The sequence below is a fragment of the Eschscholzia californica genome, unplaced genomic scaffold (assembly GCF_041429995.1).
Source record: "Eschscholzia californica isolate CP2 unplaced genomic scaffold, dmEscCali1.0.p SCAF_5, whole genome shotgun sequence".
In the NCBI taxonomy this organism is placed as follows: Eukaryota; Viridiplantae; Streptophyta; class Magnoliopsida; order Ranunculales; family Papaveraceae; genus Eschscholzia; species Eschscholzia californica.
In genome coordinates, this window is record NW_028238472.1 from 49,602,038 (window position 1) to 49,616,980 (window position 14,943).

Below are 14,943 nucleotides of genomic sequence, written 5' to 3' on the forward strand. Positions count from 1 at the left end.
CACATAAAAGATCATCTCTTTGTATTTATCTTCTTTTAAAGTAAATTGGTTGTGATTTAAAGACTTACCAAAATCTTTATACTTATATGTATATTCATGTTTGGATAAAAGTATTCGCTATTACGAAATGTAATACTATTCTGAACTTCAATCGAGCTATTCATGAATGTGTAGGTTAAGCTAGAAGGAGTCCGCTCTTATTGAATTCTAGATTTAGTCTCGAAATTTTTTTTCACCTCATTAGATAAACTACTCTTCGATAAAAAAAATATTCAACCATTGGAAGACTAACTTACTAATCTATTGGGATAGAATAATAGTAGGTTTCGCATACATACGTTTTAGTGTTGCAAGTTCAAATAGAAAGACATGTCTTACCAACATCACTTATACTCAGAGAACCGTAGCTTCTTTGGTTCAACATTTTGACCACTTTTAGGTGAAAATTATATTTGAAATAATATATGGCATGAAAGTCGTGTTTTTTCTATTTCATCTAGTGGAGGTAAATCCTACCTAATACCTTCAATAACCATGATTTTTCCAATTTCTTAAGACGGGCTCCACAATCGATAACCAAAATGGACTTGACCTTTTAGTTATTAAAGTAAGCTTCTATCGTGTTTTCTTTTCATAGATAACATATGTTATTGAATTATGATTCACATACTCTTTATTAGTACTATTTTTTGAAGAACTTTATGGATATGTCAAATCTATCATGAAAATCATGGGCAGATTGACCCGATTCTTTTGTAGATAATAAAACTCGTGGTGTAAGAAATTCTCAAACCCTATTTTATTCCAATCAATTCTAAATTGTGATTACAACTTGTATTTTATACTAGTAATGAAGAAGAAGAAGAAGAAGAAGAAGAAGAAGAAGAAGAAGAGAGAGAGAAGATCTGTTATTATAACAGAATTAGTTATAATAACAGATTTAGTTTTAACAAACTAAAACAGTTTAGTAACTAATCTTATTGTTTACTATTTCAGCTGACTCGTGAGTGCTTTCAGACAAATGTGATTTGCTGACTTGTGGCTGCCTTCAGACATGGACTGACTTTGACCAAGAGGACCACGACCAGGGTTTGACTAATAGTCAAGATGTATTGACTGGTCCACATATAAAAGGATGAGTTAGAAAACCCTAACTCATTTCTCTCTTTGCGAAACCCTAGCCTCTCTTCTGTTCGAAATCCTAGCACCTTCTTCATGTAATAGCTACTGTTAACAGCCCCCCTCAAACTCATGGTGAAGATGAAAGATGATCCATGAGTTTGCTTCGTAGTCGAGCAAAAACTTCAAGTGATAACCCTTTTGTAAAGATATCCGCGAGCTGTTCTGTTGTGGAAACATGAAGAACCTGAACCGATCCATCAGCTACTAGATCTCGAACATAATGAAAGTCGACCTCAATATGTTTGGTGCGAGCATGGAAAATGGGATTCGAAGCGAGGTATTTTGCACTTATGTTGTCACAGAACAACTGAAAGGGCTTTTGTAATGAACACTTGAGTTCATTCATCAGGTATGAAATCCAAACCAATTCTGTGGTTGTGGTAGATAAAGATTTATACTCTGCTTCTGTAGATGATTTCGCAACAGTTGTTTGTTTCTTAGAACTCCATGATATTAGGTTAGAACCAAGAAAAACACAGAAACCACCTGTAGACTTTCGAGAGTCTGGACATCCAGCCCAGTCTGAGTAAGCAGTGAGTTGAGTAATATTGCTAGGAGATAATCGAATACCAGATCCCACAAACCCTTTTAAGTATCTCAAAATCTTTTTGACTAGAACCAGATGAGAAGAAGTGGGTTTATGCATAAACTGAGCTGTATAGTTTACTGCATATGAAATATCTGGTCTTGTTAAGGTTAGGTACTGAAGAGCACCAACTAAGCTCCTATACTCAGTAGGGCTAGATAGCTCATCACCATCTGAAATTGAGAGTCTTTGACCACTAGAAACAGGTAGCTTAGATGGTTTTGAATCTAGTAAAGATGCCTTTTGAAGAAGTTGTAAAGTATATTTTTGTTGGGTTAATAGTATACCTGGTTTAGCAGACCCTTGAGAGACCTCAATTCCCAAAAAATAAGCCAGAGGTCCTAAGTCCTTCATCTTGAATGTACCACTAAGATCACTGATTAACTTGTTGATGAGAGGCAGTGAGCTGCCTGTGAGAATAATGTCATCAACATACAATAACAGTACTATCATCTCTGAATCTTTATGAAGTATGAACATGGAATGGTCTGTTCTACTCTTATGAAAACCATAATGATAGAGAAAGGTGGCAAATCTATTGAACCATGCCCTAGGAGCTTGTTTAAGGCCATATAAGGCTTTATGAAGGTGACAAACATAAGATTCTTTATCTGGTTGTACAAAACCAGGAGGCTGAACCATAAACACTGCCTCATCCAAAATTCCATGAAGGAATGCATTTGACACATCTAACTGTCTTTTATGCCATGATTTTGTTACTGCCAAAGAGAGAATCAATCTTATAGTAGTAGCCTTGACAACAGGACTAAATGTCTCTGAGAAATCCACACCTTCTTGTTGATGGAATCCTTTTGCAACTAATCTTGCTTTATATCTTTCAATAGTACCATCACTTTTCTGTTTGAGCTTGTATACCCATTTGCAGCCTAATACATTCATTGAACTTTGATAGGGAACTAATGAACAAGTTTTATTTTCCTGCAATGCCAAGTATTCTTCTTGCATAGCCTGACACCATTCTTTCTGTTTGGCTGCCTCTTTATATGTGGTTGGTTTTAGTAGGTAGTTTTAGAATGGAAAGATAGGCTACATTGAGGGTGTGAGATGATGAGTAGTGAGCCACAAAGTCAGTGGGTAGGTTTTTTTGCTTGATAATACCATTTCTACCTCTAGTTATTATGTGCTCAGTTTGTGGTTGAACTTGAGAGATAGCTGGTGTACTAACAGTATTGTTAGGTGTCCCTATCTCATGAGCAGACAAATCCCTTGAGTTTGAATTAGCTGGTGAGCTAGTACTAGGACTAGATGTACCTAATTCAGGCTGTAAGGACTGAGTAGTGATAAGAGAGGGCAGAGGTAATGAAATGAAAGGCTCTGAACTCTGATCACAACTAGACTTGTTCTTATGGATGTTGGTGTATGGAAAACTACCTTCATCAAAAGTAACATGTCTAGAAATGTATAATCTTTTGGTGGTAGGATCAAAGCACCTATAACCCTTGTGCTCATTGCTATACCCCAAAAAGACACATTTAACACTCTTAGGACTGAGCTTATCTTTTCTAAGCTCACCTAAATGAGGATAACAAGCACACCCAAAGATTCTCAAGTTGGAATAATCAGGAACAACATGAAACAATACTTCAAATGGTGACATACCTTGAAGAGTTGGTGTAGGTAGTCTGTTTATGATGTAGACAGCAGTGTTGAATGCATCAAACCAAAGAGATTTAGGTAATGAGCAATGAAAAGACAGAGTATTTCCTAACTCTGTTATGTGTCTATGTTTTCTTTCTGCCTTCCCATTCTGTTGGGGAGTGTATGGGCAAGAGCTCCTAAAGATAATACCATTAGAGTCCAAGAAAGATCTGAAATCCCCTTTCTGTAATTCAGGGGCTCCATCAGATTGAAAATAAACAATCTTTACCTTGAGTAGATTCTCATTTGTGGATTTGAAGTGTTGAAAACACTTGATACTGTCAGACCTTAACTTCATAGCATAAATCCAACTATACTTGCTGAAATCATCCAAGAATAAGATATAATATCTAGCACCATTTGGAGTAGTAATAGGAGAAGGCCCCCATATATCACAGTGAACTAAATGAAGAGGTGTATTAGTGGTGGTATGAGATGTGTCAAAAGGTAAACATTTACTCTTTCCTAGTTCACATGAGTTACAAAATGACTTGTCACTGTTTATAGATAGCTGAATTTTGTTTTCTTTATGAAGTTGTTTCACAATACCATGATGAGAATGGCCTAATCTAGCATGCCAGGTATCAAAAGTTGTAGCAGTTTGAGTCATATGTGCTTCTATTGATTTATGTGAAATCACATTCTGTTTTACCTCTATAGGATATAGACTGTTTTTAACTGGCCCTTCAGCTAGGATCTTTTTGGACCAAATATCCTTAATACTATATCCCCAAGGCAAAAACTCTACTGAAACAGAATTATCCTTAGTGAATTTTGAGATGGATAATAGATTTCTTTTGAGATTAGGTACACATAGAACTTTATTGAGATCAAAAACACAATTAGAAGTTGATAATTTTGATGTACCTGTACTTGCAATTGGTAAAAATTTACCACTTCCCACCATAACTGCTTCAGTTCCTTGATAAAGTTGAGGAGATAATATATTTTCAGAAGTATGAGTCATATGACTACTGGCTCCTGTGTCAGCTAGCCAAGACTGTTCTTTGATAGCAGTAGTATTGGACAGATTACTAGTTGTATAGCATGTTTCAGTTGATATTTCCATGTCTATATCAAAATTTTCACAATCATGAAACTCATCTGCATTCTCATCAGAAACTATAGCTGTATGACATTCTTGGAACTCATCATCTTCATCACTGAAAATATGATTTTGAACTGCTGCATTGTTACATTCTAGCAATGATTCTTCCTCATATGGATAGGACTTAGAATCATGTTGTATATTTTCAGCATCTTGAGTTATTTGTTGAATATCTTCAGTATGATATCCATTTTGAGATTTATGTTGCCTATACCTAAAATAGCATACTCCAGCAGCATGACCCCATCTTTTACAGATTCCACATGGTACTGTAGAGAAATCAAAGTCTTCTGCTTTTTGATTTCTATATTGATTATTTGAAGTATTTAGAACAGTACCTTCTTTCTTAATAAGAGCTTGATTTTTATAGAAAGTAGGAGAAGGTTTTGATTTATGCCCTTGTTTATATCCTGATCTATTAACATAATAGACTTCATGAGCGGAATCTTTAGTAGATAACCATTGCTCATGCTGACCAAGCCTTGATTTAAGTTGAGCTAAAGAGAGAGATTCATTATTAGCCCTTAAGGCTATAACAAATTGGTCATATTCTGAGGATAGACCATGGATAGCAATTCTAACTAGCTCAGACTCAGTTACTCTATCATGAACAGATAAAAGTGAATCAGAAATAAGCTTGATTTCTCTAAGATATTCAGCTATAGAGGCATCACCTTTTTTAATGTTTTGAAGTTTTCTTCTAAGTTGATCTTTCCTTGATTCTAAACCTTCATTGTTGGTGAGATCAAGGTAATTCCATATCTCTTGAGCAGATTGAAGACCATAAATGTCAAAATAGATTGACTTTGACAGTGTACTTTTGAGATAAGACTTGACAAAACTTTCTTTTGTCCTCCATTGCTGATAATCTGGATTTATCTGTTCAACTCCATGAATAACTTTCAATTGAGGTGGTTCTTCAATGGAACCATTAACAAAACCTATGAGTTCATAGGTATTAAGCATTGTCTCGACTTGGTCTCTCCACATAAGATAGTTGGAATCATCCAACTTTTCAGTAATAAAGCTGGTTACTGCTGAAATTGGAGGAAGATTGCTTTGAGTTGCGGAAGCCATGAAAAGGCCTGAAAAAACAATAAGTTTTCTTTGATAATCACTGAGATTTTGATGATTTTTGTGTTGTAGTAACGAATTTTAACTTGAAATGTTTGATTTTGCGAGATGTTTGATCTTAATGTTGAGATTGTTGTTGAGTTTGGGAGAAAACTTGATGAAGATCTAGCCTGGAAGCTGATACCATGTAAGAAATTCTCAAACCCTATTTTATTCCAATCAATTCTAAATTGTGATTACAACTTGTATTTATACTAGTAATGAAGAAGAAGAAGAAGAAGAAGAAGAAGAAGAAGAAGAAGAAGAAGAAGAAGAAGAAGAAAAAGAGAAGATCTGTTATTATAACAGAATTAGTTATAATAACAGATTTAGTTTTAACAAACTAAAACAGTTTAGTAACTAATCTTATTGTTTACTATTTCAGCTGACTCGTGAGTGCTTTCAGACAAATGTGATTTGTTGACTTGTGGCTGCCTTCAGACATGGACTGACTTTGACCAAGAGGATCACGACCAGGGTTTGACTAATAGTCAAGATGTATTGACTGGTCCACATATAAAAGGATGAGTTAGAAAACCCTAACTCATTTCTCTCTTTGCGAAACCCTAGCCTCTCTTCTGTTCGAAACTTTCCTTTTCTTCTGTTCGAAACCCTAGCACCTTCTTCATGTAATAGCTACTGTTAACACGTGGCATTGTAAATTTACATGTGAAGAAGATGAAGAGGATGTTGATGTTGTGGCAAAATTAACCCCCATTCATTTGCCATTGGTACACATAAAAGTAGAGCTAGGGAAATTCAAAAGTTTCCATAGCACTTCTCTTAAAATAATGAGAGTAGATAAAAAAAAAAAGGTGTTGGTTTTGTACTTTCTAGATCTAAGTTGTACATATTTCTTTTTTTTTGTTAAGGGGAGTTGTACATATTCAAATGGGTAAAAACTTTTAGTATAACAATCGTTCTGTATTAAGTTATGTGATTCTCGTTGCTTCTCAACAGTACAACGCATAAAACTCGTGACTACAAAATAAAACTCGTGACTACAAAAATTTGAATAGTTGCATACAACTCTTGTAATTTTGTTATATCCAAAGTTCTTCATGATCATTTTTTTACGACGTCAAGATTTGAAATCGGGTCTTTCCAATATAGAGAGATATATACAAGGACAAATACTCATGACTTATATATATATATATATATATATATATATATATATATCTTTTTAATCTCTGTCAATATTAATATTTGTATTTGGGTTACACATGAATTATCTTTTTTTTTTTTTTGAAGGCCCAAACAATCACTGTAATGTATGTTTCATTAGATATTTGTGAAAAAAAAAATTAGGGGAAAGTTAAGTGTTGTGATGAAGACAGCACCTTCAATTAGTTAGGTTTTGTTAGAGAGTCTACTCCACTCGGCTAAACCGAGTGGATTAGTCCATTGTTAGGGCAAGGATTTCCTACTATAATTAGGAATCCTAATCCTAGTGCTATTAGGAATGTTGTATTAATTAGTTTTTCTATTTCTATTTTCTATTTCTAAAACTTCTTCAATGTAAACCTATATAAAGAGATCGATACATAATGTAATAAACATGTTATTGTGAATAAACAAAAAGGTTTTACCTTAATCTCTCTCTCACACAATTAACATATCATCTTCTTCTTCTCGGTTCTCTCCGAAACTATCTCACTTCATCTCTCGGTCTCACCGGAGCTGCTGCTGCCTCCTCTCGGATTCAACCGAGTTTAGTTATTCTTCCACTCTCGGTTTCACCCGAGAATCACTCTCATACCTCTCGGGTTCAACCGAGAGCTGCTGTCCTTCCTCACGGTTCACACCGAGAGCATCTTCTTCCATTACTCGGATTCAACCGAGTTATTACTTCGTCATCCTCGGCTTCATCCGAGTCGATTATCAAAAGGTACGCACCTCTTCACATGGTATAAGAGCCTAAAGAATTCAATTTTTTTTTTTGAAAGATGACTACCCCCGAATCTTCGGAGATCTCTCAAATTAATCCTAGCACCAATAGTGGGCCGTTTGATGTTCACCACTCGGATTCTCCTACTACTATTCTCATCACACCGCTTCTAACCGGTGACAATTACTCCTCATGGTCACGAGGAATGACTAAGGCCTTAAGGGCTAAAGCTAAACTTGGTTTCGTTGATGGAAGCATTGAAAAACCCACCGATCCAAAAGAATTAGAATTATGGGGACGATGTAATGATCTCGTCTCTAGTTGGCTCATCAATTCCGTTGATCCACCTCTTCGTGATTCAATCTTATATGATGAATCGGCCTTTGATATATGGCACAATCTATATGATCGTTTTCACCAAAGCAATGCTCCCAAAATATTCCAATTGAAGAGAGCTATTTCTTGTCTAAAACAAGATAATTCCGATGTTTCCACATACTTTACCAAACTCAAGGCTCTTCAAGATGAACTTAACTCTTTGCTAATTACCGAGCCTTGTACATGTGGTCATGGTAGATCCTTGATTGATCGGACAAATCAAGATAGAGCTATGGAGTTTCTCCAAGGTCTTAATGACCGATTCTCCTCAATTCGGAGTCAAATTTTGTTGATTGAACCATTCCCTTCTATTCTTCGAATTCATTCTCTTGTTAAACAAGAAGAGGTTCAACAAAACATTGTTTCTCCTATGAATATAGATAACAACGCTGCTGCCCTAGCCGTTGGTTTCAATGAATATAATCAAAATCGGTCCTATGGTTCCGATAAACAAAGACCAAAACGCCAACGACCGTTTTGTGATCATTGTAAACTTCATGGCCATGATAGTTCAACATGCTACAAACTCCATGGTTATCCACCAAACTATGGTCAACGTGGAAGACCACGTTCTCGGCAAGATGCGGCCACCAATTCGGTCACACATCAAACCGATGTGGGGGTGCCTACAGCAACATCCCTAACTCCGGAGCAATATCAATCGGTTTTGGCTTTGTTGGATCAACACAAACAGCCCACATCCTCTCACCGTCTCAACAAGGATCCACTTGTCAACCTCACCGGTAAGTATACTTCTTCTTCTCACCCTCCTTGGGTTATTGATTCCGGTGCCGCTAAGCATATATGTTCGGTTTTATCCCGTTTTTCTTCCTATTCCCTTGCTCCTCCGGATCTATTTGTTAGATTACCCGATGGTTCAAGAGTTAAAGTCCACCATATTGGTTCGGTTTATTTTTCCAATAATTTTTATTTACAAGATGTGCTTCATATTCCATCTTTTCAATTTAATCTCATATCTATATCTCAAATTTCTAAATCTCTTCGTTGTACCGTCTTATTTGACAATGACTTATGTCTTTTCCAGGACCGATCAACGAAGATGGAGATTGGGCATGGTAGTCTTCATGACGACCTTTACTTCCTTCGCACGGAGCGTCAAATTTTTTCCGTTTCAAATTTAGTCCAAGATAAATCTAGTCATGAGTCTTTTTCTTTATGGCATTGCCGTTTAGGCCATCCTTCCTTTTCTCGTTTTCAATTTTTTAATTCAAGACTTCCATGTATGAATTTTAAATTTTTATCTAATAAAGTGCCGTGCGATGTTTGTCCACTTTCTAAGCAATGTCGATTGCCTTTTCCTACTAGCACCACTTCTTCCACTCATATATTTGAGTTGGTTCATGCCGATATATGGGGTCCTTTTCCGGTTCCCTCCACCTCCGGGTGTCGTTATTTCTTGACCCTTGTTGACGATTTTTCTCGTTGTACTTGGATATTTCTCCTAAATTCTAAATCGGATTCTACCGTCCAAATTAGGAATTTCTCTAATTATGTTCAAACACAATTTGAGTGTGTAATAAAAACAATTCGATCGGACAATGGTTCCGAATTCATAAATCATTCTCTTCAAAGTTGGTTTCTTGAGAAGGGGATTATCCATCAACGAAGTTGTACTTATACCCCCCAACAAAACGGTGTTGTAGAGCGAAAACATCGACATATTCTTGAGGTCGCTAGATCTTTACGACTTCAAGCTCATCTCCCTCTTTCTTTTTGGGGAGAATGCGTTCTAACCGCCGTCTATCTCATTAATAAACTACCCACACCAATCCTTGATGGGAAATCCCCTCATGAAATTCTCATGGGTACTCCTCCGAATCTTTCACACTTACGCGTCTTCGGATGCCTTTGTTATGCCCGTATACCTTTGGTCAAAACCAAGATGGATGCCCGGTCATCCGCCGGCATCTTTCTTGGCTACCCAAGTGGACAAAAGGGTTATCGTATCTACGACTTATCTACTAAACGTATTTTCATCTCAAGAGACGTCACATTCTTCGAAAACCGTTTTCCGATGGCTTCTCCATCTCCGGCACAAGCTCCTCACGCCGACCCGTCTCCATCTCTCTCTTTAGATGATGACGGAACCTTTGAGTTTCCGGTGACAGCCGAGTCTTCCACCAATTCACCGGCCGACAGCAGCAGGTTCACCGAAGAACCTACTGTCCCTGTCGTCCCGGTTGTGGATTCAGCCTCAGGGGTGCCTGCAGACACCCCTGCTGCTATCCCTTCGGGGGTGCCGACAGAGGTTCCGGCTTCTCCTACGGAGGTGCCCACAGATCTCTCTGACGGGCTCCCCGGTTCAGGGGTGCCGTCAGAACATTCTGACGGCCAACCCACTTCAGGGGTACCGAGAGCAACCCCCATTCACAATCCCGGCCCGGTCGTCTCTCTTCCACCGACCGGCGATCTCCCTTCCGGCGCTCCCGCCGTTGACACCGGCAGACCGGTTCGGTCTCGTCAACCCCCTAGTCACCTCAAAGACTACGTTTGCTCCAACACCACTACTGTCAAGTACCCACTTGAAAACTATTTCTCTATCAATTCCTTTTCGACATCTCATCAACAATTTCTTTCCTCGGTCTTATCTTCCACCGAACCAACTTCTTTCTCACAAGCAATGAAATCTTCTCATTGGAAAGAAGCCATGGCTAAGGAAATTTCGGCCTTGGAAGAAAACAAAACATGGACACTCACCAACTTACCACCCGGCAAGAAACCTATTGGTTGTAAGTGGGTGTATAAAATAAAGTTCAAGCCCGATGGCTCCATAGAACGTTATAAAGCTCGCTTAGTGGCTAAAGGCTATACTCAAATAGAGGGCTTGGACTACAATGATACTTTTGCTCCGGTTGCTAAACTAGTAACCGTTCGTGTCCTTCTCTCTCTCGCCGCCATTAAAGGCTGGTCTCTCCATCAATTGGACGTTAATAATGCCTTTCTCCAAGGCGACCTTCATGAGGAGGTTTACATGAAACTTCCCCCCGGATTTTCATCTCAGGGGGAGTCTAAAGTATGCCGCCTTCACAAATCTATTTATGGTCTCAAACAGGCTTCCCGTCAGTGGTTTTCCAAATTTTCCTCCGTTCTACTTGAACGTGGCTTCTCTCAATCTAAGAGTGATTATTCACTTTTTACTTTTCGTTCCCCCTCCACTCAGATTTATGTTCTAGTCTATGTGGATGATATCATTATCACAGGAAATAATGATCATGCTATTTCCAAGTTAAAATCATTCTTAAATAATGCTTTCTCCCTAAAAGATTTAGGACGTCTCCAGTACTTCCTTGGTATTGAAGTTTCTCGTTCGTCACAAGGCATCTTTCTATGTCAAAGAAAATATGCACTTGATATTTTAAAAGATTCTGGACTAACCGCTGCACGTCCCTCTGAGTTCCCTATGGAACAGAAACTTCGCCTTAGTCCCACTGACGGTACACCATTGACGGATCCGTCAGTTTACCGTCGCCTAATTGGCCGGCTTCTCTACTTAACAGTTACACGGCCAGATATCGCTTTTGCTGTGAATAACCTTAGTCAATTCATGCAAACACCTAGTCAGGTACACCTAGACGCCGCCCATCGCGTACTACGATACTTGAAAGGTACCCTTGATAAAGGAGTATTTTTATCCGCAAACAGCTCTCTCCATATCACAGGTTACTGTGATTCAGATTGGGCTGGTTGTCCTTCGACCCGTAGATCGACTACAGGATATTTTACAATGTTGGGATCTAGCCCACTTTCATGGAAATCAAAGAAGCAACCCACCGTTGCCAAGTCTTCGGCAGAAGCAGAATATCGAGCTTTAGCCATCCTCACATGCGAATTACAATGGCTCAAGTATTTATTACTTGATTTTGGAATTGATCACTCGGATCCGATGACAGTTTATTGCGACAATAAAGCCGCTCTCCACATTGCTGATAATCCAGTCTTTCACGAACGTACCAAACACATTGAGATAGATTGCCACATCGTTCGTGAGAAGATCAAAGATAACGTCATTGCCACGCGCTTTACAAGTTCAGATTCTCAGCTTGCAGATATCTTCACCAAACCACTCGGGGCAGAACCGTTCAAGAACATTATTGGCAAGTTAGGCGTTACTTCCATTCCCGCTCTAACTTGAGGGGGAGTGTTAGAGAGTCTACTCCACTCGGCTAAACCGAGTGGATTAGTCCATTGTTAGGGCAAGGATTTCCTACTATAATTAGGAATCCTAATCCTAGTGCTATTAGGAATGTTGTATTAATTAGTTTTTCTATTTCTATTTTCTATTTCTAAAACTTCTTCAATGTAAACCTATATAAAGAGATCGATACATAATGTAATAAACATGTTATTGTGAATAAACAAAAAGGTTTTACCTTAATCTCTCTCTCACACAATTAACATATCATCTTCTTCTTCTCGGTTCTCTCCGAAACTATCTCACTTCATCTCTCGGTCTCACCGGAGCTGCTGCTGCCTCCTCTCGGATTCAACCGAGTTTAGTTATTCTTCCACTCTCGGTTTCACCCGAGAATCACTCTCATACCTCTCGGGTTCAACCGAGAGCTGCTGTCCTTCCTCACGGTTCACACCGAGAGCATCTTCTTCCATTACTCGGATTCAACCGAGTTATTACTTCGTCATCCTCGGCTTCATCCGAGTCGATTATCAAAAGGTACGCACCTCTTCACAGGTTTCCCCATAGAGGCCGTAGGTGAATTGTAATGGGCCACTGAAATTATTCTTGGGACCAGCCTACATATTCTAAACAGATGATAGACAAATCGAAAAGAAAAAACTCGAGTAAGTGAGACAAAGAGGCTGATGAATGACGTGCCTATTATGGGTCGGTCGGGAATCAAGTTGTCTTTTTCTTTACGCTTAGCATGCAGCTACATATCCCAAAATATACCCACAAGATTTTTTTGAATCCGTGTTTAACCACCGAACTAAGAAGTGGAAGACAAAAACCCCAAAATTATAAACGGAGAACTAACAGATTAGTTGGTCCCATATTAAGAGCTAAATAAAAGTTAGCCGTAAATATTAACGTAAAATAATAAAAAGAATATCTGACAGCCTTGTTCTGTGACACGTTCTGTGACACCCAACTATAAACTAAGGAAAAATTAATGTAATCATGATTCAAGAGATAATTTGTCCTTTTTATTTGCATTCATGCTCCAAGAATCAGGGTTCAAGCACGTGAGATTGTAATTGTTAAGTGGGAATAACTCAAAGAACTACTAAAACCTTGCCCAAATGTGTAACCCTAATACATATTGTTAATTACGCCACTATTTAAGAGTAAGTTGTATGCCAGATGTAGAGTGGCTATTAGTCAATGGCTAATAAATATCAACAAATCACACAATTTAAACCTACCAACTTGACAACATTATTCCATCAAATCTCTAATCTAATCAAATGGTTTCCGAATTTCACATCATATCATCTCAAACACACAAATTGACATGATTCAAGCAATGAATGAGTAATATTTATTTGTCTGGTCTCTAAAATGGTTGCCTTAAAAATTAAGAAAGTATATTATTGACAATGGCCAACTTTACAATTTTATTCTAAGCTCTCTGATTGTTTTTTTTTTTTATTCTTTTTAATATTAGTTCAAAATATAGAATGAAATAAAGTTATCCAAACTTTTTTGCTTTAAGTAAGTTGATTCCTTTTGTATTTTGCATTTCCAATGGACGTATAAATGTTGATACCTCATTGTCTTTACCAGACTAGATTAAAAAAAAATCAAATTTCATCAAGTCCTTGAAGAGAGAAATGGTGTTTAAGATGGTTTGGAGTTAACCCAAGGTCATCCCGAAAATTTTTAGAACTGCCATCATTAATAATAATAGAACAATTATTTATGAGAAAACAATACTAGTGACAATACTTTTCTAATTAAACTAGTTTAAGAAACCACATTCGGTCATCAAACCACCGTATTTGTCGATAATAATAGCAAGGTCGATATAATGTAGTATAAGTATTACCAAGGACCTTGGTACATAATTCAACAAAAAAAGAAAACCTTGGTACATAATAATGACATCTCATATGAGATATGGCTGCCCATTTCTCACACTACCTAGGATACACTTCTTTAATAAGACACAAATAGCTTGAGACAATAACAATGATAATTCTACCACACTTTAACAGTAAATGTCACTAGTCCACACGATTTGATTTCTTTTCCATTGATTTCAAAGAGGGTCTCCATAAGACTACGATTTGTGATATTGATAGAACTATAGTATCTTTCACTTCACTAGAGCATCATTCTCTAAAAAAAATCATAATTTTACCACACTTTTACTACTATTTAGTCATTGATATGATTGATTTTTTGTTTTGCAGATCTCAAGCACCTTCATAAGGGGACATAAGACATACTGTAAAGTTGTGATATCGATAGAATTCATGTACCACTAGGGCATCGTCCTTTTCTCAATAATGAAGTAAAATAGTTAATATTTTGTAATTATCTTGTGATTTCAAAGCACAACAATTGAATTAGTTCAATCTTACTTGGCACATTATTTTCAACATAAATGATTTTGGATTTGAGCACAACTTGGCTTTATGAAAAGAACCCTTTGTGGGGTCAGGGGTCCCAAAAGTCTCTAATCAAACTGATTCCTTTTTGTTTTGAGTGTTATCCCAAAAGTAGGGGGCCATTTTTATTGGCATTGAATTTGAGAGAGTATGTCCCACATGCGATTCCACAAAGAATGAGTCCTAAATAGTTCAAGTTTCCCACCCATAGTTTTCATTTGACATGTATTTATTTTTTAAAAAAAAATAAAGAGGAAAATAAAGATATTATCATCAAAATTTCATTGTCTTTTTGAAGAAATTCCAAGCATAATTTCATGAAATTCAATGGCGGTAGTCTTGGTATCGATTGACAACACGCTAGTTAGTTGGTTGGACACGTGAAATCATCTTAAGTATAAGGTTAATATGATCTTACAAAATGATATTGTATATACT